Genomic DNA, 14,682 nt, shown 5'->3' with positions numbered 1-14,682 from the left:
GATTTAAAATGGGTTTATCTCGAAAACAGTTATATTAAGTTTAGCGAGATGATTGTAGTACACTTTTTTTAAGTAAAAATATTAAGAGAATAAAAGTAGACTGGTACGCAGTCTGATTTTTGCATAAGAGTTTAATGAAATGGTAACAAATCAATTGGAAGTTCTGTCCGACAAAATACATGGAACGTTTTCGGTAGTCTGATGTTCCAAGTTTTTAACCAGTTCCACAATTAAAACTTCCCCGGTTCCAGCATTCCCGTACATCAAAGTTTGTCCGACTAGACACCGTGAAGCTATTAACAAATTTTCAGCTTGCTGTTAATCAACTTTTTTTATTACGCGGGATCCAGGTCTATAAATGAATACAATAAATAAGTAGGTAGGTACATATTATACACTTATTTATACGAGTACAATTAATAGTAGAGCTGGTTTTTGGGATGTTACAAGCAGCATTTGCATTTCCACAGAGATACTTATGACAGAAATAATAAAATACCGAGACGGACTATTATTATAATAATTTACAATAGGACCCGACCGACGGCCGACGCTATAGGGACAGGTAAAATTTATGACTGAACAATGCACCGAGCATCGATACAAGCAATATGTACCGGTCGAAGGTTATTTTTTATTGTGCCAAATGGACGTATATAGTACCTACCTTTAAAAATCGAATACACAAATTAAAAGATATTTAACAACCATAAAGATTTGTCAAACTCTATCACCGACTTCATGAAAACAAGTATTACTACATTCTTTGATGGTTTTTGCTGTAAATTTTAAAGGATTGACATGAAATTTGGCATACGCATAGCTAACATGCCAAAGAAAAAAAGTGATATTGTGCCAATGTGTGCTATTGCCCTGGGGTGAGTTTCACTCTTTCTCTGGGGTGAAAAACGTTCAAAATAAGTCCGGACTTCGATAAACTGATTAATATTAAGCAACCTTTATTCCATACTTACAAAGTATGTGTACTTACAAATTAGTATGTGAATTTGCGGGGTGAGTTTCACCCCGAGGAGGGGTGATATACAAAATATAGATAGATACACAAAAGATATACAAAAATGTTTCAAAACATCGAAAAAATGTGGTAAAATGCAAATATACCTATCATATTATGATAAAATTGCGATTTTGGCGATTTGCCTTTTTGGATAGAATGATGATGATGTTGATTAGGATAAAACTGCGAAGAATTTTTTTATCGAAATATAGTAAAAAATATGAAAAATATACCAAAAAGCTTGAAAAAATATGTAAGTATGTAAGGAAAAACATAAATAATTAAATAAACTTTTGACAACACAACACAAAAGTTTGAAACACTCACTATTGGGATTGGTTGTCCTGGCTTGTGATTTTCTTCTTTCAGATGACGCTCACGGATCGATGTCAATGTCCAACGGACGTCCGAGCACGGACGTCCAATGGACGTCCAAAGGACGTTCATATTTATTCAACACGTAAGTACGTCCAACGTCGGACGTCCGAAGGACGTTCATTTATAGTCCATCCGCATTAGGACTAAAACTGGACCTATTTTGGCACACGTACGCTCAACTTCAAAAAGATGCTCTCAATATTCATCTGTAGTAAGGATACATTGATAAAAATTATATTTTTGCTTATTAGATTTAACCACCAAACTTCTATCATCTTGGTAACGGGAATAATAAAACATTATAAAGTCCACTTTACATCAACAATAATTGAACAAGAAATTGACGACAAGTTATTCAAGGTCAAATTTGGCTTATACAAAACACAATTCTACTTTCAATTTTGCCGTGAATAAACAGAAAATAAAGAAATTTGACAAAATAAAACATATCCAATTGTTCTATTTCATCAAATTCCTTCATTTTCTTTTACAAATCATACATTTTGTACTCGTCAAATTTGGCCTTGAATAACTTAGTCAATTTCTTGTTCAATTTATTGTTGATGTAGAGTGGACATAACGAATAATTTACCGATCAGATTTTCACACTTTACATAAAAACAAAAACATGTATTAGATATTAAACTACATATACAGTTTTGAATTAAATATGATTTATAATCTTTTCCATTTAAACTATTTTATTAACATAATTAAGTTAATATTTTATTAAATAATTTTGCTGTTTAATCCCCTTATTGGTAGAATATGTCCAATATGGACGATTGGAAAAGGTCCGTATTTCGTCCGAGTACGGACGTCCAAAGGACGTTCATATTTATTCCACCCGAAGGACGTCCAACACCGGACGTCCGAAGGACGTACATATTTAGTCCACCCGAAGGACGTCCAACGTCGGACGTCCAAAGGACGTACATATTTAGTCCACCTGAAGGACGTCCAACGCCGGACGTCCAACGCCGGACGTCCAAAGGACGTATATATTTAGTACACCCGAAGTACGTCCAGCGTCGGACGTCCAAAGGACGTCCGTTTATGGTCCATGGACATTAGGACCAAAAATTGACCTATTTTGGACGTCCAAAGGACGTCGTGTGCTATTAGTGTATTAAATATAACAAAAGTATATAAAATTCGGATTTCCGGGTAAAACATCCTTCGTCATTTTAACATCCTACAATCATTTCATAACGGCGGCGTATTATCCTATAAGTACTTTGTGTAGAGATCGTTTATTTTCTAAGAAAAAATGAAAGGCGGTTAATGAGCTGTCTCTCTTGGTTCTCGAATTAATACAGACCACAGCCTGTGCGTGGAAATATTTTGTCGAATTAAAAACATTTTAGTAGTTCCAAAATGACACAAAATCTAGGCATCGGATAAAAAAGTTTATTTGAAGAAAGTGTATTTTTTTGTTCTTCTTAATGGCGGTACAGGCTCGTTTTTTTAATATTGTATTTAATTACAGAATAATTTTCAAATATTACCTAATATATTTTTCAAATTGGGCTCTGTACCGCCATTCTTTATTATATTACGGATACGTGTGCCAAATATCTTGAAAAAATATTCAAAATTACAGCCGCAATCTTGGAACGCGTTTTGGCTACCTGTTGATCGCTACTGTATTGTCGCGGAGTGAGGCTGGATGTGTCCATTTCGTCGTTTTGAACCTCTTCCGACTTAGTAGGATCCTCGTCGTTGGACCTAGTAACATTACGAGTGTCCATGATTCGTTATCGAACAAATTAGACGAATATTTCAGGTTCTCGTGTGTACAGACGGCGTCTGACACAAGAAATGGTAATACAAGTGAGCGTTTGATCCCGTAGGGAAATGTCGCAGACCTGGAATTGCTGTGAGCTCGGGTGTCTGATCCACAGAGTGGAAATATCACCTGAGTTGCAGAGAAAGTCCACAGAAAGTAATAAACAGCTCGGATGCGTGACTTGCTGCGGCAAGAATACCACTGGAGCGTGTTTATGTAATGGTAAGCAATGATAATCAAGAAAAAAAAAGAAAAGGTATTGTGTGATTCCTTAACTTACGGAAGGAATACCTGGCACAGAAATATATATCGTAAATATAAAACGAAAGGTTAAATTTTATACTGTTTGATCTTTTATATTAAAAATGAACAATGCCTGAAAAGGAAGCTGGGCAGGGCATATAGGAGGAGTTTTGGTTAGTTCTGATAAGAACAAGTCAAAACAATTTCTTACATTCGGAAAACACGGACCCTAAAAGAGAACAGCATGGAAATATGAAAAGATAAATGCGAGAATAAGCGGAGGTGGTTCCTTAACTTACGGAAGGAAAGACACCTGACCGTATTCTCGAAATCAAACAGTAGATCAAACAGTAGAAGGTGAAAATGTGAAAATAGGCCAAGAGGTTCCTTAACTTACGGAAGGAAGAGCACCTGGGCCGTATTTTCGAAATAAAATTAAACCACAAAGAATGCACAGGTAAAATGGGAAAAATAGCTCCAAGTGTTTGACCTCCGGGAGGAATATCACTAGACACTATTTTTCAGCAAGTAAAAAAAATATAAAGTATTGCAACTATAAAATGGCAAATAAATGGGGTATGTTTCTAGCGCGTGGTCTGGCAAGCAGAGATTCCGCTGGAAACAGTACACAAAAATATACAAGTAAATATTATATATCAAGAAACATCAAATATTCCAATAAATGGCAGAGTTTCGTTTCTCTGCAATATACACAAATAGCAATAGGTAAAAGAAATAAAAGTCAGATTCTAGGTGGGTAAACAAGTACCGAACCTAGGAGTCTTCGATTACGAGGTACAGCTCGAACTGATTTTTGATGGAAAATCCACCTCCTTTTATATCCATATTTTCCTTTGTTCTAAGGATTATGACGTAGGAGAGTGGATTTTCCAAGTGCTTGGACCAATCGCGTTTCGAACAATTTGTGGGACATGTTCTCTCTACGCTGATTGGTCCGCGACTGAAGCTCGTCCGATCTCAGTATCACCTTAAACAATTTTTTAAACAAATTCACAAAAATAATTTTTTCATTACGAACGATTTTTTAGATAAGTTGGGTTATTCTGAGCAAAAAAGGTATCTTGAGATTTTTCTCTAAAATTGATTTTTGTCGAGTTATATGGCCATTTTCGCATTTTTCAGGTTTTAAATCGCGTATAACTCGACAACAATCAATTTTAGAGAAAATTGACAAGAGACCTTTTTTGTTCAGAATGTCCAAAATTATCTAAAAAAAAATTGTTCAAAGTGAAAAAATTATTTTTGTGGATTTGTTTAAAAAATTGTTTAAACAATTTTTCGACCACGGCACCTTGTGAATATGTTATAAGGACCTCTTTTTGAGTAAGTTTGTGCAAAAAAATCGAATCGGAATAATTTCACTAACAGGGGCGACGATAAATCCGGGACTATAGCGCTAATTATTAATAATTAAAAATAACAGCTTTGTAATAAAATAATGACAAAAATCTCTTAAGGACCTTGAAGCAAGGGTTTGAAACTTGATCTGCTCACTTTTTAATTTCATAATAATAACTTTTAATCGAGTTATTAAGACTTAAAAATGGCCATTTTCGCATTTTTCAAATTTTTAATCGCATATAACTCGACAACAATCAATTTTAAACAAAAATGGCAAGAATGACACAAGTTATCTAAAAAAAATTGTTCGAAATGAAAAAATTGTTTTTGTGAATTTGTTTCAAAAAAATTTTTTAAACAATTTTTCGACCAATGCACCGCCCGGCACCCTTTGGATATGTTATAAGGACCTCTTTTTGAGTAAGTTTGTGCAAAAAAAATCGAATCGGAATAATTTCGCTAGCGGGGGCGACGATACTGCCCGGTCTACTTTTGATGCTGATGGTGATAGAATAGATACTTTTTATATAACAAAAATAAAACTTTTTTTAAACTCTTTAAAAAATTTGTGGCGGGTTTTCCCCGAAAAGTGCGTTATTTTTTGGACATTTTACGTTGAAGTAGTCGATTTGGAATTTGACGAATAAGAACCAACTTTTGATTAGCTCCAACTCTGTTTTTATTGTGTGTCCAGACTTCATACATACATCATTTTTTTTACTGTTTTATAAGCTTTATATTTGCTAGGAATAGTTTTTCGATCAAATACTTACTTTTTGATTTATTTGCGAAAAACCATCTAAAAACAAAAGTTACAAGGAATTTAATTAGTTTATCCACTTACGGACTTATTTGGACCTATATTTTTTCACACTCGAGAAGGGGGTGGTACTCATCCCCAGAAAAAAAGCACACACTGGCACTCTGATGTTCATTTCGCGAAATATCGCAGGGTTCGTATTTAAAATTTTTAATTTACTCCTCACCCCTTTCCGTGGGGGTTCGTTTTTGGTATCATTCGATAGACTTTTGAAAAATATTGAACACGCATTTTTTAGTTTTTCGATCTGACGTTCATTTCGCGAAATATTCGCTTTTTTGTGAAACTTTGTGACTCGCCCATCATTTCTTCAGATTTGGGAACACTTAATAATCGGAGGGGGCCAAGTCAGGAGAGTAAGCCGCATGAGAAAGTAATTAGAACCCCAACTCGAATTTTTGCTACTGTCACAACGCTCTTGTGAGTCGATGTATTGTCTTAGGTCTTGAGAACACTTTTTTCTTCTGCTTATGGAGTCGTTTTTCATTCATCACATACCGGAACTCACCACATAAATTTTGAAGACCCTGACATCAAAACTGTATTAAATTATATGTGATCTAAGTAAGTTAATGAAAAGTCAGAATAGATAGAGTAGAACACTTATAAAAAAAATTGTAACAAGCAATTGGACACCGTAAGTTCTAATTTTTCACAAAAAGTGACCGGAAGTTGAACCGGCAGTCGATATTTGAACCCTTCGTGTAACTTTTTGTCAGCTGATATGACGGATGAATTTTGTTCACCTACAGATATGGACGAACAGACAGGCATGAAACCGGAAGTATGTATTTGTTCTGGTCTTTCTTAGTCGTGTTGACCAATAGTTTGTACTATTTCGACGAATTTAAAACAGTACTTTCGGTTGCAACTCTGGAACAGGCAGTCCGAGGTCAAACTTCTCACATGTAATATCATATTTTGGTTATAGGCTTTCATTTGACACCTTATTTGTCATTCTTTCTGTCCTACTAATAGACGAGTTGTGTTTATTGACGGACAGACATGGATAATTCTAGGTTTTCACATTTAATGATAAAAACAATAATTATACAATTCAGTTAACCTGACTATATCATTGTGATAATGACTTCTTATCTAAAAGTGACAACGGCAATAATTGCCGTTGTAATAATTATTATTCCATTCACTCACGATAAAATATCGCAAAACCTCCAGATTTTAAAGAACCGCTTGGATTGACATAAAATTTGGCACACACGTAACTAAAATGCCAAAGAAAAAAGTGAGATTATGCCGATATGTTCTCTTGTCCTGGATGTGACTTTCACCCCTTCTTGGAGGTGAAAAAACATACGTGCAAAATAAGTCCGGAAGTGGATAAACTGACTAATTCTAATTCTAAGCAAATTTTGTTCTATAAAAGTTTTAGGTCAATACTTTTCGAGGTATGTGCGAGTGAATATGTTTATTTTTCATAGAAAAACACGTTTTGGACGGATTTTCGCAAATAACTCAAAAAGTAAGTATGTACATATTTTATCGAAGAAAATATTCCTAGCAATAATATAGCTTATGAAAAAGAGGTGTCAGTATAAGGTCTGTAGACCCAGTAGAAGCAGGGTTGCAGCTAATGAAAAATAGGTTCTTATTCGTCAAATACCAAATCGAATATTTCAACGTAAAATAACCAAAAAAATAAAGCACTTTTCGGGAAACACTCATCATAACTCTTTTAAAGTGTTTAAAAAAATTTTTTTTGGTGTTTTTAAAATAGTTTCTAGCGTGAAAAGTAAGCAAGTTACGCTGAAAATAAAATCGTTCCCTTTTTTTTGGCAAAAGAAAGTCATGAAAATTAATTGTTACCGCTTCACACGTTACTTTAGATAAATGTATTGTTTATACAGGGTGTCTCCGAAAATAGTGCGTTCCTTTAAGGTGTGGATATAATACACAATTTAGAACAAAAAGGTGTTGTAACATTTTTTCCTAAAGTTAACCGTTTCAATAAAAATTACGTTGTTCTCCATAAGAGTAAATTTTTATTTTCATAAATTTATATGACCTGGCAACATGGCGTAGAAGAACCTGTGACTGTGAAATTTAATCTAATGGGACCCCTTGTTTATTTACTAATTGAGTATCAATTTGCATATCAAAATGTATTTGCGTTTTTTGGTCAAACAGCTGAATTTAGAATAAAATGTTATAAGACTTTTTTGCTCTACATTGTGCTTTCTATCTATACCTTTAAGGAACGCACTATTTTCGGGGAAACCCTGTATATGATCTGTAAGTTGCATTGGTTCAAAATGCTTATTTTTGAAAGGGGTTTTGTTGAAAGGCCTCGAACGAATCACTAGTCACGAGTATGTATATGCAAATTTTGAACAGCCATATCTTAACCAATTTTTGTCTTCCAGAAAATCAAAAAATTCCAAATATTTAAAAAAGCAACACCTACATTTTTTACTCTTTAAGATATTTGGTATCACTAATAATTTTTAAGTTATTTTGACAAAAGTCTTTTTTTCAAAATTAAAGATTTAAAAAAATTTACTTTAAAACCAAATTTTTCCACAAATAAGCACTTTGAACTGATGAAACTTACAAACACAAACAATACATAAAGTTACTTGTGAAGTGGTAACGATTAATTCCAGTTGGGCTGTTAGTTAGAGGGAGTTTTTAGAATATTTTTAACCAAAAAAAAAAAGGAACAACTGTATTTTGAGCGTAACCTGCTTACTCTTGCTGCTGGAAACTTAAAAAAAAATAAAAATAAACGTTTTCTTAAACACTTTAAGAAAGTTGTAATAAGTTTTCCCAGAAAAGTGTTTCATTTTTTTTATTTCACGTCAAAATATTCGATTTGGAATTTGAGATATAAGAGCTTATTTTTCACTATAGTCTGTTTTTAAACAAGAGGAGTCATTCAAATTTCCCGCGCCGTACACCTTGTTTGTAATTGGTACAACCTCAGGCAATTTTACTCATATCAAATTTTGACACTATTGGCATTTCATAGGTCAGTTTATTTATTTTATCAGCAATTTTTGTATTTTCTGCGTTCTTCCTTTTATTTTTAGATTTTTAGTCAAGATTACCGTCAAAGGCCGATATGATCAACCAAAAAAGAAGATTTATCTGATGATATTTCTAGTGACTTTCTTGGGTGTGAATCTGCCATTTAGTTTACCTACTCCTCTTGGTTTTAAAACAAAGCTTAGCAATAACTCTGCTTCTACTGGGTCTACAGACCTGACACATATACCATTTTTTCACTTTTTTATAAGCTATATTTACTATTTGCTAATTTTTTTTCAATAAAGTACCTACTTTTTGAGTTATTTGCGAAAAACCGTATAAAAACGTTTTTTTTTTTTTTGTTGAAAAATGAACATATTCACTCGCAAATATCTCTAAAAGTATTGACTTAGTGAAAAACGCTATAAAATAGAAGTTGCTTAGAATTAGTCAGTTTATCCAATTCCGGACTTATTTGAACGTATTTGTTTTCATACCCTATAACCGACGAAACTCACCTCCAGATCAAAAGCACATATCGGCACAATATCACTTTTTTTCTTTAACATATTAGCTATAGGTACGTGTCCCAAATTTTATGTCAAACCAAGCGTTTCTTCAAAATTCTGACCAAAAACCCTAAGTAAATTAAACGAAAATATAAAATGAATTTTTCAAACAAATATTTTAAGTCGGTATGAGAAATTTTAATTTAACAGATGAAATCAAATAAACACAATTCAACTCGTAAAATATTTAGACCCTTGCTTGGTAATCCAGCTGAACAGGTAAAGAACCTCCCTTTTATGTAGTTTATAATCTGAGAGGATGGAATATTTTACCAAAATATTCCATCCTCTAAGTTTACAATAGACCTTTTCTACCTGTCCTCAAAAGATCGGTATTTTTAACTCGTGGCAACGTCGAAAAGCGGCAAAATGATGGGAAATACACATTTTTATGTGGTGGAAGTCAAAATGGTTATGAAGTGTAAAAATTTTTGTATATAATTTAAATTTTTAAAATTAAAATTTTAGAAAACTGAGAACGATACAGGGCGTTAAAAAATGCGCTCAACAAACATACACGAATTAAAATTCGAAAATGATAGTATTTCTTGGTGATGCCAAATGACTGCAACATGAAAAGATGACATAATGATAGCGGGATGTATATATATATATATATATATCTATATATATATATATATATATATATATATATATATATATATATATATATAACAAGGAGACAAGGAGAGGTTAGCGCGAGTTAATAGATATCGGCATGGCTCGCAATAAGTATGAAAAACAAAATATGCACAAGATGGAATGCAACCATAGACACGTGTTTCTGACTTATTAGTCGTCATCAGTATGATATAGCTAAACAGGAGCAATGCAACCAATTTGTGGCTGTAATGTTAGAAGACCCTCAGGATTCGAGAGCAACAACTAACAAATCCACGGAGGAAGCTACAGCTACCTGAGGCAAGGAATGCCAAACGTTTAGAACGTTTTAAACAATCAAACAAGGAGAGGTTAGCGCGAGTTAATAGATATCGGCATGGCTCGCAATAAGTATGAAAAACAAAATATGCACAAGATGGAATGCAACCATAGACACGTGTTTCTGACTTATTAGTCGTCATCAGTATGATATAGCTAAACAGGAGCAATGCAACCAATTTGTGGCTGTAATGTTAGAAGACCCTCAGGATTCGAGAGCAACAACTAACAAATCCACGGAGGAAGCTACAGCTACCTGAGGCAAGGAATGCCAAACGTTTAGAACGTTTTAAACAATCAAACAAGGAGAGGTTAGCGCGAGTTAATAGATATCGGCATGGCTCGCAATAAGTATGAAAAACAAAATATGCACAAGATGGAATGCAACCATAGACACGTGTTTCTGACATATTAGTCGTCATCAGTATGATATAGCTAAACAGGAGCAATGCAACCAATTTGTGGCTGTAATGTTAGAAGACCCTCAGGATTCGAGAGCAACAACTAACAAATCCACGGTTTAATGCTCCTGTTTAGCTATATCATACTGATGACGACTAATAAGTCAGAAACACGTGTCTATGGTTGCATTCCATCTTGTGCATATTTTGTTTTTCATACTTATTGCGAGCCATGCCGATATCTATTAACTCGCGCTAACCTCTCCTTGTTTGATTGTTTAAAACGTTCTAAACGTTTGGCATTCCTTGCCTCAGGTAGCTGTAGCTTCCTCCGTGGATTTGTTAGTTGTTGCTCTCGAATCCTGAGGGTCTTCTAACATTACAGCCACAAATTGGTTGCATTGCTCCTGTTTAGCTATATCATACTGATGACGACTAATAAGTCAGAAACACGTGTCTATGGTTGCATTCCATCTTGTGCATATTTTGTTTTTCATACTTATTGCGAGCCATGCCGATATCTATTAACTCGCGCTAACCTCTCCTTGTTTGATTGTTTAAAACGTTCTAAACGTTTGGCATTCCTTGCCTCAGGTAGCTGTAGCTTCCTCCGTGGATTTGTTAGTTGTTGCTCTCGAATCCTGAGGGTCTTCTAACATTACAGCCACAAATTGGTTGCATTGCTCCTGTTTAGCTATATCATACTGATGACGACTAATAAGTCAGAAACACGTGTCTATGGTTGCATTCCATCTTGTGCATATTTTGTTTTTCATACTTATTGCGAGCCATGCCGATATCTATTAACTCGCGCTAACCTCTCCTTGTTTGATTGTTTAAAACGTTCTAAACGTTTGGCATTCCTTGCCTCAGGTAGCTGTAGCTTCCTCCGTGGATTTGTTAGTTGTTGCTCTCGAATCCTGAGGGTCTTCTAACATTACAGCCACAAATTGGTTGCATTGCTCCTGTTTAGCTATATCATACTGATGACGACTAATAAGTCAGAAACACGTGTCTATGGTTGCATTCCATCTTGTGCATATTTTGTTTTTTATATATATATATATATATATATTAAAATTTTAGAAAACTGAGAACGATACAGGGCGTTAAAAAATGCGCTCAACAAACATACACGAATTAAAATTCGAAAATGATAGTATTTCTTGGTGATGCCAAATGACTGCAACATGAAAAGATGACATAATGATAGCGGGATGTATATATATATATATATATCTATATATATATATATATATATATATATATATATATATATATATATATATATATATATATATATATATATATATATATATATACAGTATGTCCCTGTAAGTTGTATCCATATGGAAAACTTTTTTATTATTAATTTTACGAAAAATAGTTATTCTTTATAAAAAGCTCTGCATGGTCCAAAACCTAAGATTTAACCATCAAATATCAAATTTTTTGAATATTATACGAGGTATGTCAAAAAGTTTGAATTTCCCTCAAGAGTAAAGTAGCTTTATTTTTCGTAATATTGGAAATTGCTATTATGAAAAGTTGTCTGGAATTAAAAACTATATTCTAATATGCAATTGCATCGTTCTAATTGAAAAAAAAAATTTTTTTGAGAAATTATGGATCTTATTATTTTTTCAGTTATTTCAATTCTGATAATTCTTTTATTATTAATTTTACGAAAAAAAGTGATTCTTAATAAAAAGTTCTGGATGGTCTAAAACTTAAAATACAACCATCTTATATCAAATTTTATCAATTTTATACGAGGTATTTCAAAAAATAAATTTAGATCAAAAGTAAAGTACCTTTATAGTTCAGATTATTTCAATTAGAAGGATGTAATTACATACTGAAACATAGTTTTTAATTCTAAATAACTTTTCATTATAACAATTTTCGATATTGTGAAAAATAAACGTATTTTACTCTTGAGCGAAATTCATATTTTTTGACATACCTCGTATAAAATTGATAAAATTTGACAAAAGATGGTTGTATTGTAGATTTTCGACCATGCAGAACTTTTTATTAAGAATCACTTTTTTTCGTAAAATTAATAATAAAAGAGGCATTTGAATTAAAATAACTGAAAATAATGTTAATCCATAATTTTTCAAAAAAAAAATTTTTTCAATTAGAAGCATGTAATTGCATACTAGAATACAGTTTTTAATTCCAAACAACTTTTCATAATAGCAATTTTCAATATTGTGAAAAATAAAGCTACTTTATTCTTGAGTGAAATTCAAACTTTTTGACATACCTCGTATAATATTCAAAAAATTTAATATTTGATGGTTAAATCTCAGGTTTTGGATCATGCAGAGCTTTTTATAAAGAATAACTTTTTTTCGTAAAATTAATAATAAAAAAGTTTTCCATATGGATACAACTTACAGGGACATACTGTATATATATATATATATATATATATATATATATATAAAGAAAAAGGAAGTACTTTGTTGACTTGTTTATAAAAAACACTTTTGAGTTTCGGTGGGTTGGAGTCAATAAAAAGGGGCTGTTAGAATACTATTTTTTATTACTCGAGCTTTCGAATGTGTTTACATTCATTTTCAAGAGCTAAAAAGTAACTGATAAAGTGGAAACAAAGATCATGTAAAATATATATATATATATATATATCGATATATATATATATATAAGAAATACTGGATATTAGTGACTGTCAATATCAACAAACAAGTGGTTTATTGTTTGATATCCTGGCCAAACTTCTGACTGCAACCCTAATAAACCACTTGTTTGTTTATATATATATATATATATCTATATATATATATATATATATATATATATATATATATATATATATATATATATATATATATATACATCCTACTATCAATTTGGCATCGATACATTATGCATTTACCATCGATTTGGCATCGTCTTGCAAAGTGGCATCTGTATATCGATGCCACTTTACACTACCTTAATAACTTTTTTTCTGCACTTGTTACCAGAAGTCTAATCAACTCGGTAGTTAGAGATTTGATTTCTTGATGTTACTTTAATATATCAGCTTTCTTTGTTTGCCCTTACTAAGTTATATAAGTTTATTCCATAAAATGTTTGAGTCCAAAATGATGGTACAGTGAAAATATTATATACATTTAGTTCAGTGTTTTACCGTTTTGTCGCTGCCGATATATACATGAAAACGTATATCCCACTTTCATTATCAATCATTTTGGCATCAGAAATTTGGCATCACTGTTGAATATAATATTATCCACACCGAAAAATAGGCAATTTGAGAATGTATATATTATTTTCATCAACAAATCATTCTGGCATCATGTTGTTTTCACCCAATTTTGAAAAAATGTGAAAACTTTTTATTATCCACGTCCGTCTGTCCGTCCGTCTGTCTGTAATCACAACTCCTCCGTCAACATACCAGCTAGAATGACAAATGAGGTGTCAACTGAAAGCTGATAATCCAAGGATGGTACTAAAGGTGAGATATTTGACCTAGGCTGTCTTTCCGTCGGTCCGTACGACCGCGAATATAACTTCTCCGTCATTATACCAGGTAGAATGACAAATGAGGTGTCAAAAGAAAGCTGATAATCCAACGATGGTACTAAAGGTGAGATATTTGACCTAGGCTGTCTTTCCGTCGGTCCGTACGACCGCGAATATAACTTCTCCGTCATTATACCAGGTAGAATGACAAATGAGGTGTCAAATGAAAGCTGATAATCAAACGATGGTACTAAAGGTGAGATATTTGACCCAGGCTGTCCTTCCGTTGGTCCGTACGACCGGGAATATAACTCATCCGTCATTATACCAGGTAGAATGACAAAGTAGGTGCCAAATAAAAGCTGATAATCCAAGGATGGTACTAAAGGTGAGATATTTGACCTAGGCTGTCTTTCCATCGGTCCGTACGACCGCGAATATAACTCCTCCATTATTCTACCAGCTTGAATGATAAATGAGGTGTCAAATAAAAGATTATAATCCAAGGATGGTACTAAAGGTGAGATATTTGACCTAGGCTGTCTTTCCGTCGGTCCGTACGACCGCGAATATAACTTCTCCGTCATTATACCAGGCAGAATGACAAATGAGGTGTCAAATGAAAGCTGATAATCCAACGATGGCACTAAAGGTGAGATATTTGACCCAGG

The sequence above is a fragment of the Diabrotica virgifera genome, chromosome 6 (genome assembly GCF_917563875.1).
Source record: "Diabrotica virgifera virgifera chromosome 6, PGI_DIABVI_V3a".
Taxonomy (NCBI): Eukaryota; Metazoa; Arthropoda; class Insecta; order Coleoptera; family Chrysomelidae; genus Diabrotica; species Diabrotica virgifera.
This window is presented reverse-complemented; position numbering follows the sequence as displayed.